This window comes from Amblyraja radiata, chromosome 25 (genome assembly GCF_010909765.2).
Source record: "Amblyraja radiata isolate CabotCenter1 chromosome 25, sAmbRad1.1.pri, whole genome shotgun sequence".
Classification (NCBI taxonomy): Eukaryota; Metazoa; Chordata; class Chondrichthyes; order Rajiformes; family Rajidae; genus Amblyraja; species Amblyraja radiata.
The window spans coordinates 12,785,417-12,804,591 of record NC_045980.1 but is presented as its reverse complement, the minus strand read 5'-3'; the positions used below and the strand labels follow the sequence as shown (position 1 = coordinate 12,804,591).

Here is a 19,175-nt window from a genome sequence, read left to right as displayed (position 1 = left end):
CGCCTCATTAAAGGCGTTGCCAGTCCACGGCCACGGCCTGTTGGGAAACATTATCTATGTGCATTGTGTTTCCATCCATGTCTCGGTCATATTTGCTACCTATCACTATCGTCCATGGTGTTTGTACCTATGGACTACACATAGTTATACAGCATGGAAACAGGCCCTTCGGCCCATCTTGCCCACACCGGCCAAGTCCCAGCTCCACTAGTCCCACCTGTCCACGTTTTGTCCATATCTCTCCAAACCTGTTCTAGCCATGTACCTGTCTAACTGTTTCTTAAACATTGGGATAGTCCCTGCCTCAACTACCTCCTCTGGCAGCTTGTTCCATACACCCACCACCCTTTGTGTGAAAAGGTTACCCCTCAGATTCCTATTAAATCGGTGGGTTTGGTTTCTTTTCGACATGTCAAGCACAGGTGGCAATAGGGTAAGTTTAATTACATTTACACATTCAAAGCACAATTTAAAAAATAATGGTGACTTCTCCCCAATCATTAAGCTCTAATTTATCTAATTTTAGTTTTAGAGATACAGCGTGGAAACAGACCCTTCGGCCCACCAGTGATCACCCCGTACACTCACCTACACACACAAGGGACAATTTTACAATTTAATCTAGTTCAACATACTCGTTCCTACACTCTTCGGACAATTACAGAAGCCAACGTACCTACAAACCTGCACGTCTTTGGAGTGTGGGAGGAAACCGGAGCACCAGGAGAAAACCCACGCTGGCCACAGAGAGAACGCACAGACTCCATACTGTCATCACCTGGGTCTCTAGCACAGTAAGGCAGCAACTCTACCGCTGCCACTGTGCCACCCTTGGTTATTGAATGTGCTTATCTTCCGACATTCGTCTTGTGATTTAGAGGTAGGATTTCGTTCCTTTTGGGCATTCGCTCTGCAATTTACCAGCTGTGGCACAAATACTATTTTAAAAGACAAACATGCAGCGACTTTACACTTTTAGACTCTAGAGATTCAACGCAGAAACAGGCCCTTCGGCCCATCGAGTCCGCACAAACCAACGATCATCTCATAAACCAGCGCCATCATGCACACTAGGGACAGTTTACAATTTTGTTACCGAAGCCCAGATTAACCTACAAACCTGTACGTCTTTGGAGTGGGGGAGGAACCCGGAGCACCCGGAGAAAACCCTCGTGGACACAGGGAGAACGTACAGACAGCGCCCATCGTCAAGTGGGAACCCGGGTCTCTGGCGCTGTAAGGCAGCAGCTCTGCCGCTGCTCCGTCCCAAATATTAGTAACATTAAAAATGCCTCTTTAATATCAAAACAGTATGGTAGAACTGCTGAGATTCAGTTGATCATCTTGGTAACCAGACCTAAGTGACAATGGTGCAAAGAAACACTGTGAACACAATCAATGTCAAAATGTAAGCTTATGCCCCTGTCCCACTTAGGAAACCTGAACGGAAACCTCTGGAGACTTTGCGCCCCACCCAAGGTTTCCTCGCGGTTCCCGGAGGTTGCAGGCGGTTGCCGGAGGTTGCAGGTAGTGGAAGCAGGTAGGGAGACTGACAAAAACCTCCGGGAACCGCACGGAAACCTTGGGTGGGGCGCAAAGTCTCCAGCGGTTTCCGTTCAGGTTTCCTAAGTGGGACAGGGGCATAAAACACAATGTAACTCAGCCAGGCCAGGCAGTATCCGTGGAGGGAATGGATAGACGATGTTTCAGGTTATCCTATCCATTCCTTCCACAGATACTGCCTGTATTCCAGTACTTTGTTTTATGAAGGATTCCAGCATCTGCAATTCCTTGTGTCCCGTCCAATGTAGCCTCTTCCCCCTGCTCCTCAATGCATATTCTTAATATTACTCCACACACTACATGCCAAAGATCCTATAGCAAGCAAGATGGATCACTCGACGAAAAAGAGGTACTATGGTCATGGGCAGACTCATGGGTAATTTTGGCCCCATTTCCGTAACCGGCTTCCGTCTCCGCACCAAAGATCCCACAGCGGAGCTAAGATAACTAGTGCGGAGACGGAAGCCGGTTACGGAAACATCCTCGTAAAAATAAAAGTTATTTGGTAAATATTTTCTCCTCATTTTCAGAATTATAATTTATTCACACAAACTGCTCCCCCGCAACGTTGATTACACTGCGAGTCGGGTCGGGTTACGGACATGGATGAAAAAAAGGCCCACGTTCCGTTCCGTTGCGTACTACACGTCAGCCCATTGCATTTAGAAGGAGTGATCTATCTTGCTCCGATATAGGATCTTTGCTACATGCCATTGTGCCCGCAGCCTACAAAGTCAAGCACCTTTTGCCCCATCTGTGGCAAAAATGGCACATCTCACATTGGCCACCACTCTCAGTCAGACAGGCTAATGCCTGGACAAAGGCCAGACGTGAAAAACAGTCTGAGACAAAAGGATTGAGAGTTGTGAACTGTGAAGCTTGGGAGGGGATGGGAGTTGGAGGTGGTGAGAGATTACTTAAGAAAATACTACTTCAATCTATCTTACATTGTGAGCCACACAGGCACAGAAATGCTAGTTTATCAATGGATAATGTGGTCAGCATTGCCCAGTCTATCACGGGTCCTGACCTCCCCACCATCGAAGGGATTTACGGGAGTCGCTGCCTCAAAAAGGCAGCCAGCATCATCAGAGACCCACACCACCCTGGCCACACACTCATTTCACTCCACATCGGGAAGAAGGTATATGAGCCTGAAAACTGTAACGTCCAGGTTCAGGAACAGCTTCTTCCCTACAAACATCAGGTTATTAAACACTATCACCTCCAAAAACTGCATCAACTTGGGGGTTCAAAAGGGAACTGCAGATGCTGGAATATCGAAGGTACACAAAATTGCTGGGGAAACTCAGCGGGTGCAGCAGCATCTATGGAGCGAAGGAAATAGGCGACGTTTCGGGCCGAAACGTCGCCTATTTCCTTCGCTCCATAGATGCTGCTGCACCCGCTGAGTTTCCCCAGCAATTTTGTGTACCTTCAACTTGGGGGCATTGGTTTCGTCTTTTTGCATATTCTGTTGTGCTGCTGCAAGTAAGAATTTCATTGTTCAACCTGGGACATATGACAATAAAACACTCTTGACTTGATCTTGCGTTCATTCAATTGCTTAGTACATAAAAATCATGCCTGTGACTCTATTGAACGTATAGACCTATGATTATTCAAGGTCAGAAACATACTAATGCTAGTAAAGCTCCTGCTTCAAGATAGCAATGAATGTTTCCAAATAAAATCTGGTCTAAAACAGATGAGCCCAGAGCGTGGAGCTCACTCACATGTACAGAGACCGGCCTGCTACAAATGCCTGACGCTATCAGCATTTGTGTCTGAAATATCAACACAAAAACCTGTAGTTGCTGGAAATCTCATTTAGTTTCGAGATGCAGCGTGGAAACAGGCCCTTCGGCCCACCGAGTCTGCACGTGCCAACAATCATCCACACACCAGTTCAATCCTACAGACTGGTGACAATTTGCAGATGTCAATTAACCTACCCAAGCTGCAGGTCTTTGGAATGAGGGAGGAAACCAGAGCACCCGGAGAAAACCCACACAGGCCACGGGGCGAAAATACAAACTCCAAACGGACAGCATCTGTAGTCAGGATCGAACCCGGGTCCTTTGGTGCTGTAAGGCAGCCACTCTACCGCTGCACCACCTTGCTGCCGATAAGTCAAAACAATATTGAAAGATTACATGGGGTCAGTCAGCATCTATTGAGAAGGGAATTGATAACGTTCAGTGAACTTTGCACCTTTTTTTGCAAACCAACATCTGCAGTTCCTTGTATCTCCGAGCTATAGCAAGCCTGGGAAAAACCTCAAATTGAAACAAACGGGATTGTTTGCACCTCAATGCGGAGAAGATTCATCCGCTCTTTATTACCAAGTGAGGCAGAAGCTCTACTATCCACCAACAATAAGCGTGATTAGTTCAGCTAAAGTTCACTGCCAGCATTATGTAAAGAAGTCTTTGGGTGCGACAGAGAACGTACTGGTGAATTCAGATATAAAAAGATTCTGAGTTCCGCCAACGATTTAAGTTATCTCGGCCTTTCTTTAATTCTCTTCATGACGCATTCTCCTCCCAATTTACAAGCCAGACAAATTACCCATTCTGGGACGCTGCCAACTCTTCCCCTGCCAATTGCCGGGAAGCTGCAGAGAGCGGAGCCAAATGATGTTCTCACATTTGCAGCCCGTCCCTTTTGGAAAACGTCTCCTTGGCCACTTTCCCAGTCGCCCAAACTTGGCCACTTTCCCCGTCACAGCTGGGAGCGACTCGGGAAAGAGAAAGGGGAATGTGGGGCACAACGGACATCAATCGTCCTTTTAATGTCATGCAGGATGCGTTCCAGAACCACCAGCTCCTGCCTTCCAGGTCTGGTGTAGTTGTAGGTGAAGCTTGGCAGATTAGCCTGACCTGGGCTCTCCACAGGGTATCAGTCTCTTTATCTCTCTCCCTCTCCCTCTGAGTCTGCACTCTGGGTACAAATACCTGTTTAAAACCAACCATCGACACGCTTGTGTAGGAAGGAACTGCAGATGTTGGTTTACACCGAAGGCAGACACAAAATGGTGGAGTAACTCAGTGAGTCAGGCAGCATCTCTGGAGAGAACGAATGGATGTCGTTTTGGGTCGAGACTCTTCAGACTGAGAGTTCAGACAGTCTGAACAGAGTTTGCACGTTCTCCTCTGGTTTTCCCTGGCTGTTCCGGTTTCTAAAAGGATCCAACACATCGAGTCTACTCCGCCATTCAATCATGGCTGGTCAATTTTCCTCTTTCAAACCCATTCTCCTGCCTTCTCCCCATAACCTTCAACACACTTATTAATCAAGAACCTAACAACTTTTGCTTTAAAAAACCACGAAGTACAACCTCACGCTCTGTGTCGCATGTGCTGTGGAAGGTGACAAGGGTGTTACAAAGCAGCCCACACCTAATGGCTCGTCTAGTAGAGCCACCGCCAGAGACCTGACTCAATCCTGACTATGTGTGTGTTCTTGGCGGACATTTGAGTTTAGATTAGTTTAGTTTAGTTTCGAGATACAGCGCGGAAACAGGCCCTTCGGCCCACTAAGTCCGCACCGACCAGTAATCCCCGCACACTTGCACTATCCTACACACACTAGGGACAATATACATTTATAGAAAGCCAATTAACCTACAAACCTGTGTGACTTTGGAGTGTGGGAGGACACCGAAGATTTCGGAGAAAACCCACACGGTCGCGGGGAGAACGTACAAACTCTGTACAGCACCCGTGGTCAGGATCGAACCTGGGACTCTGGCAATGAAACTCTACTGCTGTGCCACCGTGCCACTCTGCGCCACCGTGCCCCCTTATTCAATTTAATTAACTGGGCGCAGACAAACGTTTTAGTCCATGGTACTTTGACCTAAACATTCAAATGAAAAAGGCACTCTCAGTGTCCAAATATAAAAGCAGTTTTGTTGAAAGAGCAAAATATAAAAAGTATGAGAGGAACTCAGTGGGTCAGACTGGAGAAGGGTCCAGAACTGAAACATCTCCTGTCCATTCCCTCCATTGATGCCACCTGACCCACTGAGTTCCTCCAGCACATTGTGTTTTGATCATGACCCAGCACCTGCCGTCTGTGTCAACTGAAGTGTCGACCTGAAGATAAGACTTGCAGTTAAAATTCAATTAAATTCAATTCAATTGCCCTTTATTGTCATTCAAACAAGCAAGATTTGAACGAAATTTCGTTCCTGCAGTCATAACAGCAAAACAAGACCAGACACACAATTAACACAATTCCACATAAACATCCATCACAGTGAATCTCCAAACACCTCCTCACTGTGATGGAAGGCAAAAGTCTTAACTCTTCCCTGTCCTTTGCCCTGGCCGACTAGGAAAAGGGGAGATGCAGCGAGACCTGGGTGTCATGGTACACCAGTCATTGAAAGTGGGCATGCAGGTGCAGCAGGCAGTGAAGAAAGCGAATGGTATGTTAGCATTCATAGCAAAAGGATTTGAGTATAGGAGCAGGGAGGTTCTACTGCAGTTGTACAGGGTCTTGGTGAGACCACACCTGGAGTATTGCGTACAGTTTTGGTCTCCAAATCTGAGGAAGGACATTATTGCCATAGAGGGAGTGCAGAGAAGGTTCACCAGACTGATTCCTGGGATGTCAGGACTTTCTTATGAAGAAAGACTGGATAGACTTGGTTTATACTCTCTAGAATTTAGGAGATTGAGAGGGGATCTTATAGACACTTACAAAATTCTTAAGGGGTTGGACAGGCTAGATGCAGGAAGATTGCTCCCGATGTTGGGGAAGTCCAGGACAAGGGGTCACAGCTTAAGGATAAGGGGGAAATCCTTTAAAACGGAGATGAGAATAACTTTTTTCACACAAAGTGGTGAATCTCTGGAACTCTCTGCCACAGAGGGTAGTCGAGGCCAGTTCATTGGCTATATTTAAGAGGGAGTTAGATGTGGCCCTTGTGGCTAAAGGGATCAGAGGGTATGGAGAGAAGGCAGGTACGGGATACTGAGTTGGATGATCAGCCATGATCATATTGAATGGCGGTGCAGGCTCGAAGGGCCGAATGGCCTACTCCTGCACCTAATTTCTATGTTTCTATGTTTCTATGTTTCTTCTCCCACGGTCAGGCAGCCAAGCTGCAACATCGAGGCAACCGACCTGCGAGCTCCCGACTCCACCGTTCACAGGGCCCGTGGCCGAAGCTCCTAAGCTCCGAAGTCGGGTCGCAGTCGCAACAGCTCCGAAGTCAGCCAGCTCTGCGATGGTGAGACAGCAGGCTTTACGACTGGAGCCCTCAGATGGAGGCCGCCAGCTCCACAATGTTAGGCCCAACGACAACGGAGACACGACAAGTTAAAAGTTGCGTCCCCCATTCAGAGAAGAGATTAAAAGGTTTCCCCTACCACCCCCCCCCCCCCCCCCCACACACATATACACAGCTAAAATAAAACCAAAAACATATTCCCAACAAAGACAAAAGAAAGAAAGAAAAGCCAGATGGACTGCAGGTGGCCGCTGCCACAAGGCGCTGCCACTTCAGGAAAGATTGAAGTAAAATCACCTTCCTTCTTCAGAGAGGCTAATTTTCAGCAGTCTCGCAGAATAAAAGGACGCACTATTTGTGGTATTATGGAATAATAGTGTTTAAATGCAGTAGCCGGATGTGACGTGGTTACCGGGGGTTGTTGCCCGGGGATGCACACGAGGCGTACACACGAGCCTGCTGCTGCTGTACAGAGTTGCTAAATAAAGACAGACTCCGATTACGTCGTTGTACGAGACTTATTATAAGAATAACTTGACATGGTGTCAGAAACGGGAGACTTGTAAGCGAAAAAAAAATAAAAGAAGAAGAGGAAGGTGTATCGTTTTGGCGGGAAATGGGAGACGAGCCGGCAGATATGGCGCAACCTACACCAACTGCTACGTTCACAATACGACCTCCAGAGCCATTCGATTTTACCAAGCCTCAAGAATGGGAGCGTTGGATCAGGAGATTCGACCGCTTTGGGCTTGCAAGCAACTTAAACGCGACGTCGGCAGAAAACCAGGTGAACACGTTAGTGTATTGCATGGGCGATGAAGCCGAAGATGTGCTAAAGGGGCTAACGCTAACTGCAGATGAGAGGAGGATGTACACGGATGTCAAGGCGGGCTTTGATGCATTTTTTGTACCTAAAAAGAATGTAATCTACGAAAGAGCCAAGTTCAATCAGCGTGTGCAACTGCCAGGAGAAACGGTGGATTCCTTCATCACTGCTCTATACGGATTAGCTGAACACTGCAACCGTGGACAGTTACAGGATGAGCTGATCCGCGACAGGTTAGTGGTCGGGCTGAGAAACGTCTCATTGTCAGAAAAGCTACAGCTAGACAGAGACCTAACCCTTGGGACTGCCATAACAAAGACAAGGCAGTCTGAAGAAGTTAGACGACAGCGGTCTGACTTAAGAGGAGAAAATAGCGGTGCTAGCAAGTGCTCGAATGTTGATGCTGTGCATGCTAAAAGCTACAGAAAACCCAAATTCCCCTCAAAGCCTCAGCCACAAGCACAAACACCAGGCAAAAATAAACTAAATACACGGCCACAGCCAGGTTCAAAGGCCTGTTATAGATGTGGGAAAATGCCCTCGCATGGAAAATTGGAATGCCCTGCTAAAGATGCTGTGTGTCACAACTGTGGCAAAAAGGGACATTATGGCAAAGTGTGCAGAAACAGTGCAAAATCTCTCAATGCTGTCACTACAGAGGAAGAAGAGAGCTTTTTCCTGCGAGCCGTGGATGCGGGAAAAGACCCGTGGACGGTGCAGCTACAAGTGAGGCAAAAAAAAGTGTGCTTTAAAATAGACACTGGTGCTGATGTCACCGCCATGCCAGCCGAGGTGTACCATGACATTACAGGGGGGCATGATGTGAAGCACCTGGCAGTGTCGACACGCCCATTGTTTGGGCCAGGGGGCAATGCACTCTCTGTCCTGGGTGTAGCCAGAGAAACACTGCGCAGAGGCAAAAAGACAGCCATAGAGAACATTTATGTAGTAAAAGACCTGCACACTGCACTGTTAGGAAGGCCTGCCATAGAACGGCTTCAGCTTGTGTGCAGGGTTGACGGCATCACCTTGGAATCAGTGAAACAACAATATCCGAAGCTGTGTAGCGGCTTGGGTCTTGTTCGGAGGCCATTCTCAATTAAATTGAAGCCAGAGGCTGTGCCCTTCTCTCTCCACACACCACGCAGAGTCCCTCTGCCGCTTATGGGAAAAGTGAAGGAGGAGATAGATCGTATGGAGAAGATGGGCGTAATCACCAAGATTGAGGAGCCGACTGATTGGTGTGCCGGGATGGTGGTGGTGCCGAAAAAAGCAGGTGATGTCCGCATTTGTGTGGACTTCACAATGATGAATGGATCAGTATGCAGAGAAAAGTTTATCCTGCCTTCTGTTGAGCACACTCTGGGCATGCTAGCTGGCGCAACAGTATTCAGCAAATTAGATGCCAACATGGGCTTTTGGCAAGTACCATTGACAAAAGAGTCTGCCAAATACACCACCTTCATCACGCCTTTTGGGCGCTACTATTTTAACCGTCTACCCTTTGGCATAGCATCAGCCCCCGAGCACTTTCAAAGGATGATGATGACAGAAGTGACCGGTGGCCTGGAGGGGGTACTGTGTCACATGGATGACATCCTGGTCTGGGGACAGACGCAGGAGGAGCATGATGTGCGGCTACATGTGGTGCTAGAGAAGGCACATAAGGCCGGCATTACGCTCAACATGGACAAATGTGAGCTCACACGCCACACAGTCAGATTCCTGGGTCATGTGATTTCAGCAGATGGAGTGAAGCCAGATCCAGAGAAGACGAGAGCAGTACAAGAGATGGATGCACCCAAAAATGTCAGCGAACTCAGGAGTTTTCTGGGCATGGTCAATCAGCTGGGCCGCTTCTTGCCCAACCTGGCTGAAAAAGACAAAGTGCTACGAGACCTGCTGTCCAAGAAGAACCACTGGTACTGGGGGACAGAGCAGCAGGCCGCCTTTGATCAGTTAAAAACAGAGCTGTCATCCACACCAGTGCTCACATTATACAACCCAAACAGTGCTCTAAAGATCTCTGCTGATGCCTCTTCCTTTGGCCTGGGGGCAGTCCTGCTGCAGAAGAGCGATGCCATGTGGTCACCTGTGGCATATGTGTCCAGGTCAATGACACCAACAGAGCAGCGCTATGCTCAAGTAGAGAAGGAGGCATTGGCTGCAACGTGGGCATTTGAAAGGTTCAGCTGTTTCATCCTGGGAAGACCATTCGAGCTGGAAACTGACCATAAGCCGTTGGTGAGTCTGCTGGGAGGGAAAGCTTTGGATGACCTCCCACCAAGAGTCCAAAGATTTAGGATGAGACTCATGAGGTACAACTATACAGTCGATCACGTCCCTGGCAAAAGCCTGTGGACAGCCGACACCTTATCTCGTGCTCCTCTGAGAGCCGCAAGAACACACACAGACACAAGCCTATTAGAGGACACCAACATCTATGTAGACTCTGTCATCAGCAACTTTCCTGTCAGTGGAGATTATCTGAGCAGCCTACGTGAGCACCTGCAGGCAGACAGCACATGCTCTGCACTGATGGAGTACTGCACAGACGGCTGGCCCGACAAAAGCCAACTGCAGGGAGTGCTGAGACATTACTGGGCTGATAGAGCAGTGCTGACTGTGCACGATGGGCTGCTGCTGCGGGGCACGAGGCTCGCCATCCCACCAGCCTTACAAGGTGATGTGCTGCAGAGACTACATGAGGGACACCTGGGGGTGACAAAGTGCAGGGGCCGGGCCAAACAGACGGTATGGTGGCCAGGACTCAGCAGCCAGCTGAATGACATGGTGCTGAAATGTAGAACCTGCATCCAAGAGAGGAGGAACGTCAAAGAGCCGCTGATGCCAACGGAGATGCCAGACAGGCCTTGGCAAACCTTGGGAGCTGACCTATTCATGCTGAAAGACAAGACTTATCTACTAGTAGTAGATTATTTCTCAAGGTATGTGGAAGTTGCGCTGCTGTCACCCACAAGGTCCACAGATGTGGTGGTGCACCTGAAATCCATGTTTTCTCGTCATGGAATTTGTGAATTTCTTAAAAGTGACAATCGGCCCCAGTTCTCAGGTAGCCACTTTAAAGCCTTTGCAGCAGAGTATGGCTTTGTGCACATCACGAGCAGCCCCAGGTTTCCTCAGAGCAATGGGGAGGTGGAACGCGCTGTACAAACCGTGAAAAACCTGCTAACAAAGGTGTCAGACCCATATCTTGCATTGCTGGCCTACAGAGCAACCCCTCTACAGAACGGCTATAGCCCGGCCGAGCAGTTGATGGGGCGCCACCTCCGCACTACAGTTCCTGCCCTTCCAACCCTGCTGAATCCAGTTTTGCCTGACTACAACGCGCTGGGGGCCAAAGAAAGGGAGAAGAGGAGGAACGACGCAATATCCTTCGACAAGAGGCACGGAGCGAGAAATCTGGAGCCACTCGTACCTGGGGAGGATGTGTGGATCACCGATGCACGAGTCCAGGGCACAGTGCTATCTACACACAATACCCCTCGCTCGTATATCGTCCAGGTGCCTCAGGGCACACTGAGGAGGAACCGGCATCACTTGGTGCCGCTGCAGACCAACAGTGGGGTAGTCGACGCTGATGAGCCACCGGTGGGAGAAGATTCACCTACACCAGAGCCAGCTCCACCAGTGACAACATCACCCAGCAGAGAGGGCCCCACCACAGGGACTGTGCGGACCAGGTGTGGGAGAGAGGTTAGAAAGCCGAAGAGACTTGATTGGTGATTTATTGATTTGTTTTCTACAGTAAAGAAAAAGAGAGTGAAATGTGATGTGAAATTGTTCTGCTAAACCTGTTACATTTACCTGAAACCTGAGAGTTTAAGTTTTGAAGAACACAGCCTGCTAAAGTAATAGTTCACAGTATGGTAACGCGTAAGTTATTTTATTTCTATTTTGCATGCTTGAATCAGGGACAGGTCTTCCAGCAAAAGGGCAGTATAAACCCCTTAAGACCTGCAGAGACAAAGGTAGTCCACCCTTTGTTCTCAAAGAAAGGGAGATGTGGTATTATGGAATAATAGTGTTTAAATGCAGTAGCTGGATGTGACGTGGTTACCGGGGGTTGTTGCCCGGGGATGCACACGAGGCATACACACGAGCCTGCTGCTGCTGTACAGAGTTGCTAAATAAAGACAGACTCCGATTACGTCGTTGTACGAGCCTTATTATAAGAATAACTTGACACTATTAGGAAGGGGATGAGGAGGAATCTCTTTAGTCAGAAGGTGGTGAATCTGTGGAATTCATTGGCACAGACGGCTGTGGAGGCCAAGTCTCAGTTTTAGATTAGTTCAGAGATGCAGCGCATAAACAGGCCCTTCAGCCCACCGACTCTGTGCTGACCGGCGATCCCCGCATACTAACACTATCCCACACACACTAGGGACAATATAACCAAGCCGATTAACCCACAAACCTGCATGTTTTTGCAGTGTGGGAGGGAACCAGAACACCCGGAGAAAACCCACACGGTCACAGGGAGAACGTGCAAGCTCCATACAGACAGGACCCATAGTCAGGATCGAACCCGGGTCTCTGACGTTGTAAGGCAGCAATTCTACCACTGTGCAACCATGCTGTCCAATGCCCAAGACATTGGGTATTTTTAAATAAGTTCCCAGAAATTGATTCTTGATTAGTAAGGGTGTCTGGAGTTACGGGGAGAAGGCAGGAGAATGGGGTTGAGAGAGAAAGATAGATCAGCCGTGATTGAATGCAGGAGTAGACTCGAATGGCCTAATTCTGCACCTATGACATGAACTTATGTACAGCTTCTCTGCATCTGCAGTCTGCTGCTCGTGAATAACATTGATGCCATTTGACAACATTTTAAAGAAACTAAAGAATTCAAATACATCTAATAAAAACCTGGTGATAACTTGCAAACTCACCAATGACATTCCAAATCATCGCTGTCTAAGTGCCTGGTTCTAACATCAAGGGGAATGTAATCACTGCAACTCTGAAGCCGGGAAGGGAAAGAGTTTTCAGGAAGAAAGGTCTCGACCTGAAACGTCACCCATTCCTTCTCTCCAGAATGCTGCCTGTCCCACTGAGTTACTCCAGCATTTTGTGTCGATCTTCAAGTTTTCAGGCTGTCTGACCGCAAGTGCAGGTCATATGAACACAGAGACACTTGGGGATTGAAATATAACAATCTATGTGATGTAGAACAATCTGAGAATCTTTTGTTTGCCGCCTGCGGTGCCGAGTGCAGACAAAAGTGGTCTCACATGCACTTACACATGGATTAAACTTGGCAGATAAACTGTTCAAATGGTTACAGTGTCAGTGTGAAAATGGAGCCCCTCAGAGATGATTTTCATATTGTTTCGGTGTGATTAATGTAAAAGCGTACTTGCCCCGTGTAAATACACGTCTGCCTTCACTCGAGAGTCAGATTTCAATCTCTCTGGGCTGTCTCCAGGCAACACGTTTTGCACAAGACAGTTACTTTCACTCCCATTCACAGCTAAACCATAACCTCAGCTTCACAAGCAAAAGCACAATAGAATTACTGGAGCATTTTTATGTGTGCCAATAGTCAAATCTACAACTTGTATTTACACAACACCTTTAAACTGATTAAATGTTCCAAAGAGCATTTTCAAACTAGGTCTGGCCTGAAGCCAGAGGTGACTACGAGCTATTGTCAGAAAATTCAATTTGTACGAGCATCATAAAAGGTGGAGAGGCAGAGAGGTCGTGGGAGCAGATGGGAAGGGATGATCGGGATGTGCTATTGAGAAGTTACAGATCTTTCGGCGGCACCAGGGCGCAGCGGTAGAGTTACTGCCTGACAGCTATAGAGACCCGCGTTCGATCGTGACCAAGGGTGCTGTCTGCACAGAGTTTGTATATTCTCCCTGTGACTGCGTGGGTTTTCACCGGGTGCTCCAGTTTCCTCGCACTGTTCAAAGAGTAGGTTAATTGGCTTTGGTAAAGTTGTAAAAAAGTCCCTAGTGTGTAGGAGAGTGTTAGCGCATGGGTGATTGCTGGTCGGCACGGACCCGATGGGCCGAAGGGCCTGCTTCTGCGCTGTATGTCTCAAAAATCCAAAGTCTCTTTCTTTATGTCGAGACTGCTGAACCAGAGCTCGAAATTAATGGTTGCCCGGTTGCCAATGGCCACCTAAAGTCCCGCCGGGCAACCTAAAAGCCGTGCCATTTTGTACGGCTTGACACTACAGATACTGGTTTATACCGAAGATAGACAGAAAAAACTGTTGTAACTCAGCGGGTCAGGCAGCACCTCCTCCTCCTCCTCCTCCTCCCTCACCCCGCCCGCCCTCATAGCGGCCACTGCGTGTCACTCCGCCAACGGCGATAACCGCTTTTTAAGTGAGAGCCCTGTGAACATATGAGCAGCAATTAAAACTCAGCAATGTTCAATTAGTCAAAATTGGAAAAGAAAAGGTCTCCTGGAAAATTGTAAAGCTAACCCTTCACATTTAGTTCACACTGGCAAGCTGGGATCCAAGCAATGCCTTTTCTCTCAATGGTTTTAGTGGATACCATAGCCAATTTTGAAGCAAAGATGATCAAAAAAATTCATATCTTTAGTCACTCCTAATTTGTACAGCTTAGCAATAACAAATATTCAAAATGTTTGACTAAATATTAAATATTAAAATTTATGTCACCCGTCTAGTACCAATTTGCATTCTTTACCATTAACAAATATTAAAATTGCCTTAAGAACTATTTACTATGTTTAGTTTAGTTTGTTGACTTTAATTTAGAGATACAGCATGGAAACATGGCCTTTGGCCCACCCAGCCCATGCCGAACTTCCATCACCACCTTATCCTATTTAGTCAAACTCCAGCGGCAGTTTACAGAAGCCAATTACTTTACACACCCGCACGCCTTTGTGGGATGTGGGAGGAAACCGGAGCACCCGGAGAAAACCCACGCGGTCATAGGGAGAACGTGCAGACTCCACACAGACAGCACCCGAGGTCAGGATCGAACCGGAGCCTCTGGCTGTGAGGCAGCAGCTCTACCAGCTGCGCCACTGTGCCACCCTCTGACCTTTTTAAGATCTTAAGAACTGGTTAGTCTCTTACCAATTTAGATTCCTTATCATTAACTAAAATTCAAATTGCCTTTCGACTGTTTCTTTTCCTTTGACAAGTCAAACATCTCATCCTTAAAACATTAATTTTTGTTTCGTCTGACGACCCCCACCTATCCATTTTCTCCAGGGTGCTGTCTGACCTGCTGAGTTACTCAAGGCATTTTTAATCTATCTTTGAGATAAATCAGTATCTGCAGTTCCTTTTTAGTAAATTATTAATTTTTGTTCATTCTTTCCTCTGATCACAGTTGGTTCTATTATTTGGTTCTATTATGAATTGCAGCCTTCCTGATGACTGAATGTATAACAGTATAACAGTCCTAGAGTCATCGAGTGATAGAGTCAAACAGTGTGGAATCAGCCCCTTTGGCCCAACTTGCCCATATCGGCCAATATGTCCCAGCTGCACTAGTCCCACCTGCCTGTGTTTGGCCCATATCCCTCCAAACCTGTCCTATCCATGTGCCTGTCTAAATGTTTCTTTCCCCCCCCCCCCCCCCCCCCCCCCCCCCCCCCCCCCCCCCCCGGTCACCTTAAACATATGTCCCCTGGTTCTCGATTCCCCTATTCTGGACAAGAGACTCAGTGCGTCTACCCAATCTATTCCTCTCATGATTTTGTATACCTCTATAAGTTCACACCTCATCCTCCTGCGCTCTAAGGAATAGACCTCCTCAACCTCTCAACCTCTCTCTATAAATCTTCTCTGCACCTTGTGTGTGCTAGGGGAATCATGTATTGTCTTTCCGCTGACTGTTTAACATACAACAAAAGCTTTTCACTGGTACACGTTACGAACAAACTATACTGGCAATAAAACTAACCAAACAATACGACAAAGCAGAGGGAGACACTATTGCACAAGGTTACCAGTTACTGAAGTCCGTTCTACACCAATAGAAAAAAATAACAATGGTCTTAAGGTTCAGTAAGCAGTCATTATGTTGTCCGTTGAGCAATCAAATCCCACGACGGCAATGCACGGTGGCAAAGCTGGTAGAATTGCCGCCTCACCACGCCAGATATCTAGGTTCAATGCTGAACTTGGGTGCTGTCTGTGTGGAGTTTGCACGTTCTCCCTATGATCGCATGAGCTCCGATTTCCTCCCACATCCCACAGGCGTGCATAACTGTCGGTTAATTGACCTTTGTGTAAAATAAATGCCTTTAATTTGTCGGGAGTGCATGAGAAAGTATGCCTTACACAGGACTATTGTGAAGGAGTGATAGATGGTCGGCATGGACTCAGTGGGCAGAAGATATACCATATTCCATGGTATATATATATCTCTAAACTAAACATAACTTCCAAAAAATAAACAATTCTACAATTAAAATATTAATATTTAGTATCGAAAAAATAAAAGAGTGAGATTTTTATGAAAGCACTCCTGATTTACTACTGGCCGGAGGGAAAAAGAGCTACAATCTGTATTGTGACACCATCTAAACAGCATTGTGATTAATACTCAGCTGCCCACTGAGATGACCCAGCAGTCTGCTTAGATCAAGGGCAATCAAGTAGAAGCAAGGAACTGCAGATGCAGGTTTACAAGAAAAAGACATAAAGTGCCGGAGTAACTCAGCTGGTCAGGCAGTAATCCTGAACAACATGGATAGGTGACGTTTCGAGTCTGGAACTTCCTTCAAAAGGGTCTGAAGATTGGTCCAGACTTGAAAAGCCACCCATCCATGTTCTCCAGGGATGCTGCCCGACCCGCTGAGTTACTACCGTTGTTTGTGTCTTTTGTTTTAAAAAGGAACAGGTTAAAAAGCTGGATTTGCCTGCAACATCCACATCCGATGAGTGAATGAAAACGTTTGGGGCTCGCGAGTGAAGTCCATCTTCTCGTTTAGTGGTGGCTATGGCGTTGCAATGAGATGAGGGGCTGTTGTGACCCTCAGCTAATTCAAAGTTCAGACAGGTAGACACAAAATGCTGGAGTAACTCAGCGGGTCAGGCAGCATCTCTGGAGAAGGAAAGGAAAAGTTGAGGTTTTGGATCGGGACCCTTCAGACTCGGGCACGCTGGTTAGCTTTAATAACAATTCGGCATTGAATTGTTTATCCCTTTCCGAATCGGAAGAATGGGATTTTGAAAGTTCCTGCTGCTCGATGGATGGGAATGCCCTCTGAGACTGCGCTCGTTTTTGACCCCTGTCGTCAACAGTTGCTGATGAAAAGAGACAGCCAACAGGGAACAAACAGGTCCTTAGCTAATGGACAACCTGGAGACACGGCAGTGGAGGCTGCAATCACAAAGCATCCACAGCGGGAATGTGAAGAGGTGAACAGATCACATAAACACTAAAGGACACAACCAAGCGATTAAGTTCCACTGTGATAGTGGAGCCAATGGTAGGTCTCCTGTGCGACATCTCTACCCGATGTTTGATTTCACTGGACGGAAGAGCAGGGTGAAAGGTATTGAGGCGAGTTGATCTCCTATTGCTCGCCTTGTTACCCCGTTCAGGTTTAATTTCATCAACCTTATGGCAGCAACATGCCAAAGACAAGTGGAACTTCCTTTCCATTCAGTCTCAGCATGGCAATAAGCTCACCTGCGCGTAGCAAGTCAACCCATTTTCACCAATGTAAGCTCTGCCTGAGGTGGTCCACTTATGAGCAATTTTCTAAACATAGAAACATAGAAACATAGAAATTAGGTGCAGGAGTAGGCCATTCGGCCCTTCGAGCCTGCACCGCCATTCAATATGATCATGGCTGATCATCCAACTCAGTATCCTGTACCTGCCTTCTCTCCATACCCCCTGATCCCTTTAGCCACAAGGGCCACATCTAACTCCCTCTTAAATATAGCCCATGAACTGGCCTCAACTACCTTCTGCGGCAGAGAATTCCAGAGATTCGCCACTCTCTGTGTGAAAAAGGTTTTCCTCATCTCGGTCCTATAAGATTTCCCCCTTATCCTTAAACTGTGACCCCTTGTTCTGGACTTCCCCAACATCGGGAACAATCTTCCTGCATCTAGCCTGTCCAACCCCTTAAGAATTTTGTAAGTTTCTATCAGATCCCCCCTCAATCTTCTAAATTCTAGCGAGTACAAACCGAGTCTATCCAGTCTTTCTTCATATGAAAGTCCTGACATCCCAGGAATCAGTCTGGTGAACCTTCTCTGTACTCCCTCTATGGCAAGAATGTCTTTCCTCAGATTAGGAGACCAAAACTGTACGCAATACTCCAGGTGTGGTCTCACCAAGACCCTGTACAACTGCAGTAGAACCTCCCTGCTCCTATACTCAAATTCTTTTGCTATGAATGCTAACATACCATCCGCCTTCTTCACTGCCTGCTGCACCTGCATGCCTACTTTTAATGACTGGTGTACCATGACACCTAGGTCTCGTTGCATCTCCCCCTTTCCTAATCGGCCACCATTCAGATAATAATCTACTTTCCTGTTTTTGCCACCAAAGTGGTTAACCTCACATTTATCCACATTATACTGCATCTGCCATGCATTTGCCCACTCACCCAGCCTATCCAAGTCACCTTGCAGCCTCCTAGCATCCTCCTCACAGCTAACACTGCCCCCCAGCTTCGTGTCATCCGCAAACTTGGAGATGTTGCATTCAATTCCCTCGTCCAAATCATTAATATATATCGTAAATAGCTGGGGTCCCAGAACTGAGCCTTGCGGTACCCCACTAGTCACTGCCTGCCATTGTGAAAAGGACCCGTTTACTCCTACTCTTTGCTTCCTGTCTGCCAACCAGTTCTCTATCCACATCAATACTGAACCCCCAATACCGTGTGCTTTAAGTTTGTATACTAATCTCTTATGTGGGACCTTGTCGAAAGCCTTCTGAAAGTCCAGATATAACACATCCACTGGTTCTCCCTTATCCACTCTACTAGTTACATCCTCGAAAAATTCTATAAGATTCGTCAGACATGATTTACCCTTCATAAATCCATGCTGACATTGTCCAATGATTTCACCACTTTCCAAATGTGCTGCTATCCCATCTTTAATAACTGATTCTAGCAGTTTCCCCACTACCGACGTTAGACTAACTGGTCTGTAATTCCCCGTTTTCTCTCTCCCTCCCTTTTTAAAAAGTGGTGTTACATTAGCTACCCTCCAATCCTCAGGAACTACTCCAGAATCTAAAGAGTTTTGAAAAATTATCACTAATGCATCCACTATTTCTGGGGCTACTTCCTTAAGTACTCTGGGATGCAGCCTATCTGGCCCTGGGGATTTATCGGCCTTTAATCCATTCAATTTACCTAACACCACTTCCCGGCTAACCTGGATTTCACTCAGTTCCTCCATCTCATTTGACCCCCGGTCCCCTGCTATTTCCGGCAGATTTTTTATGTCTTCCTTAGTGAAGACAGAACCAAAGTAGTTATTCAATTGGTCTGCCATGTCCTTGTTCCCCATGATCAATTTACCCGTTTCTCACTGCAAGG

At 47.2% G+C, this 19,175-nt stretch overlaps 1 protein-coding gene and 1 long non-coding RNA gene across 2 annotated transcripts in view; both read right to left on the bottom strand.

Annotated features, from left to right (window-relative positions):
* tmem132c (transmembrane protein 132C) overlaps nt 1-19,175 on the bottom strand; it is an 815,186-nt gene that overhangs the window by 743,283 nt on the left and 52,728 nt on the right. The window lies entirely within an intron of this gene.
* On the bottom strand, nt 599-5,304 carry LOC116987289. The gene is made up of 3 exons (XR_004415688.1): nt 5,282-5,304; nt 1,353-1,357; nt 599-768 (listed from the first exon to the last, which is right to left on the bottom strand). It is a non-coding gene; the product is annotated as an uncharacterized LOC116987289 (long non-coding RNA).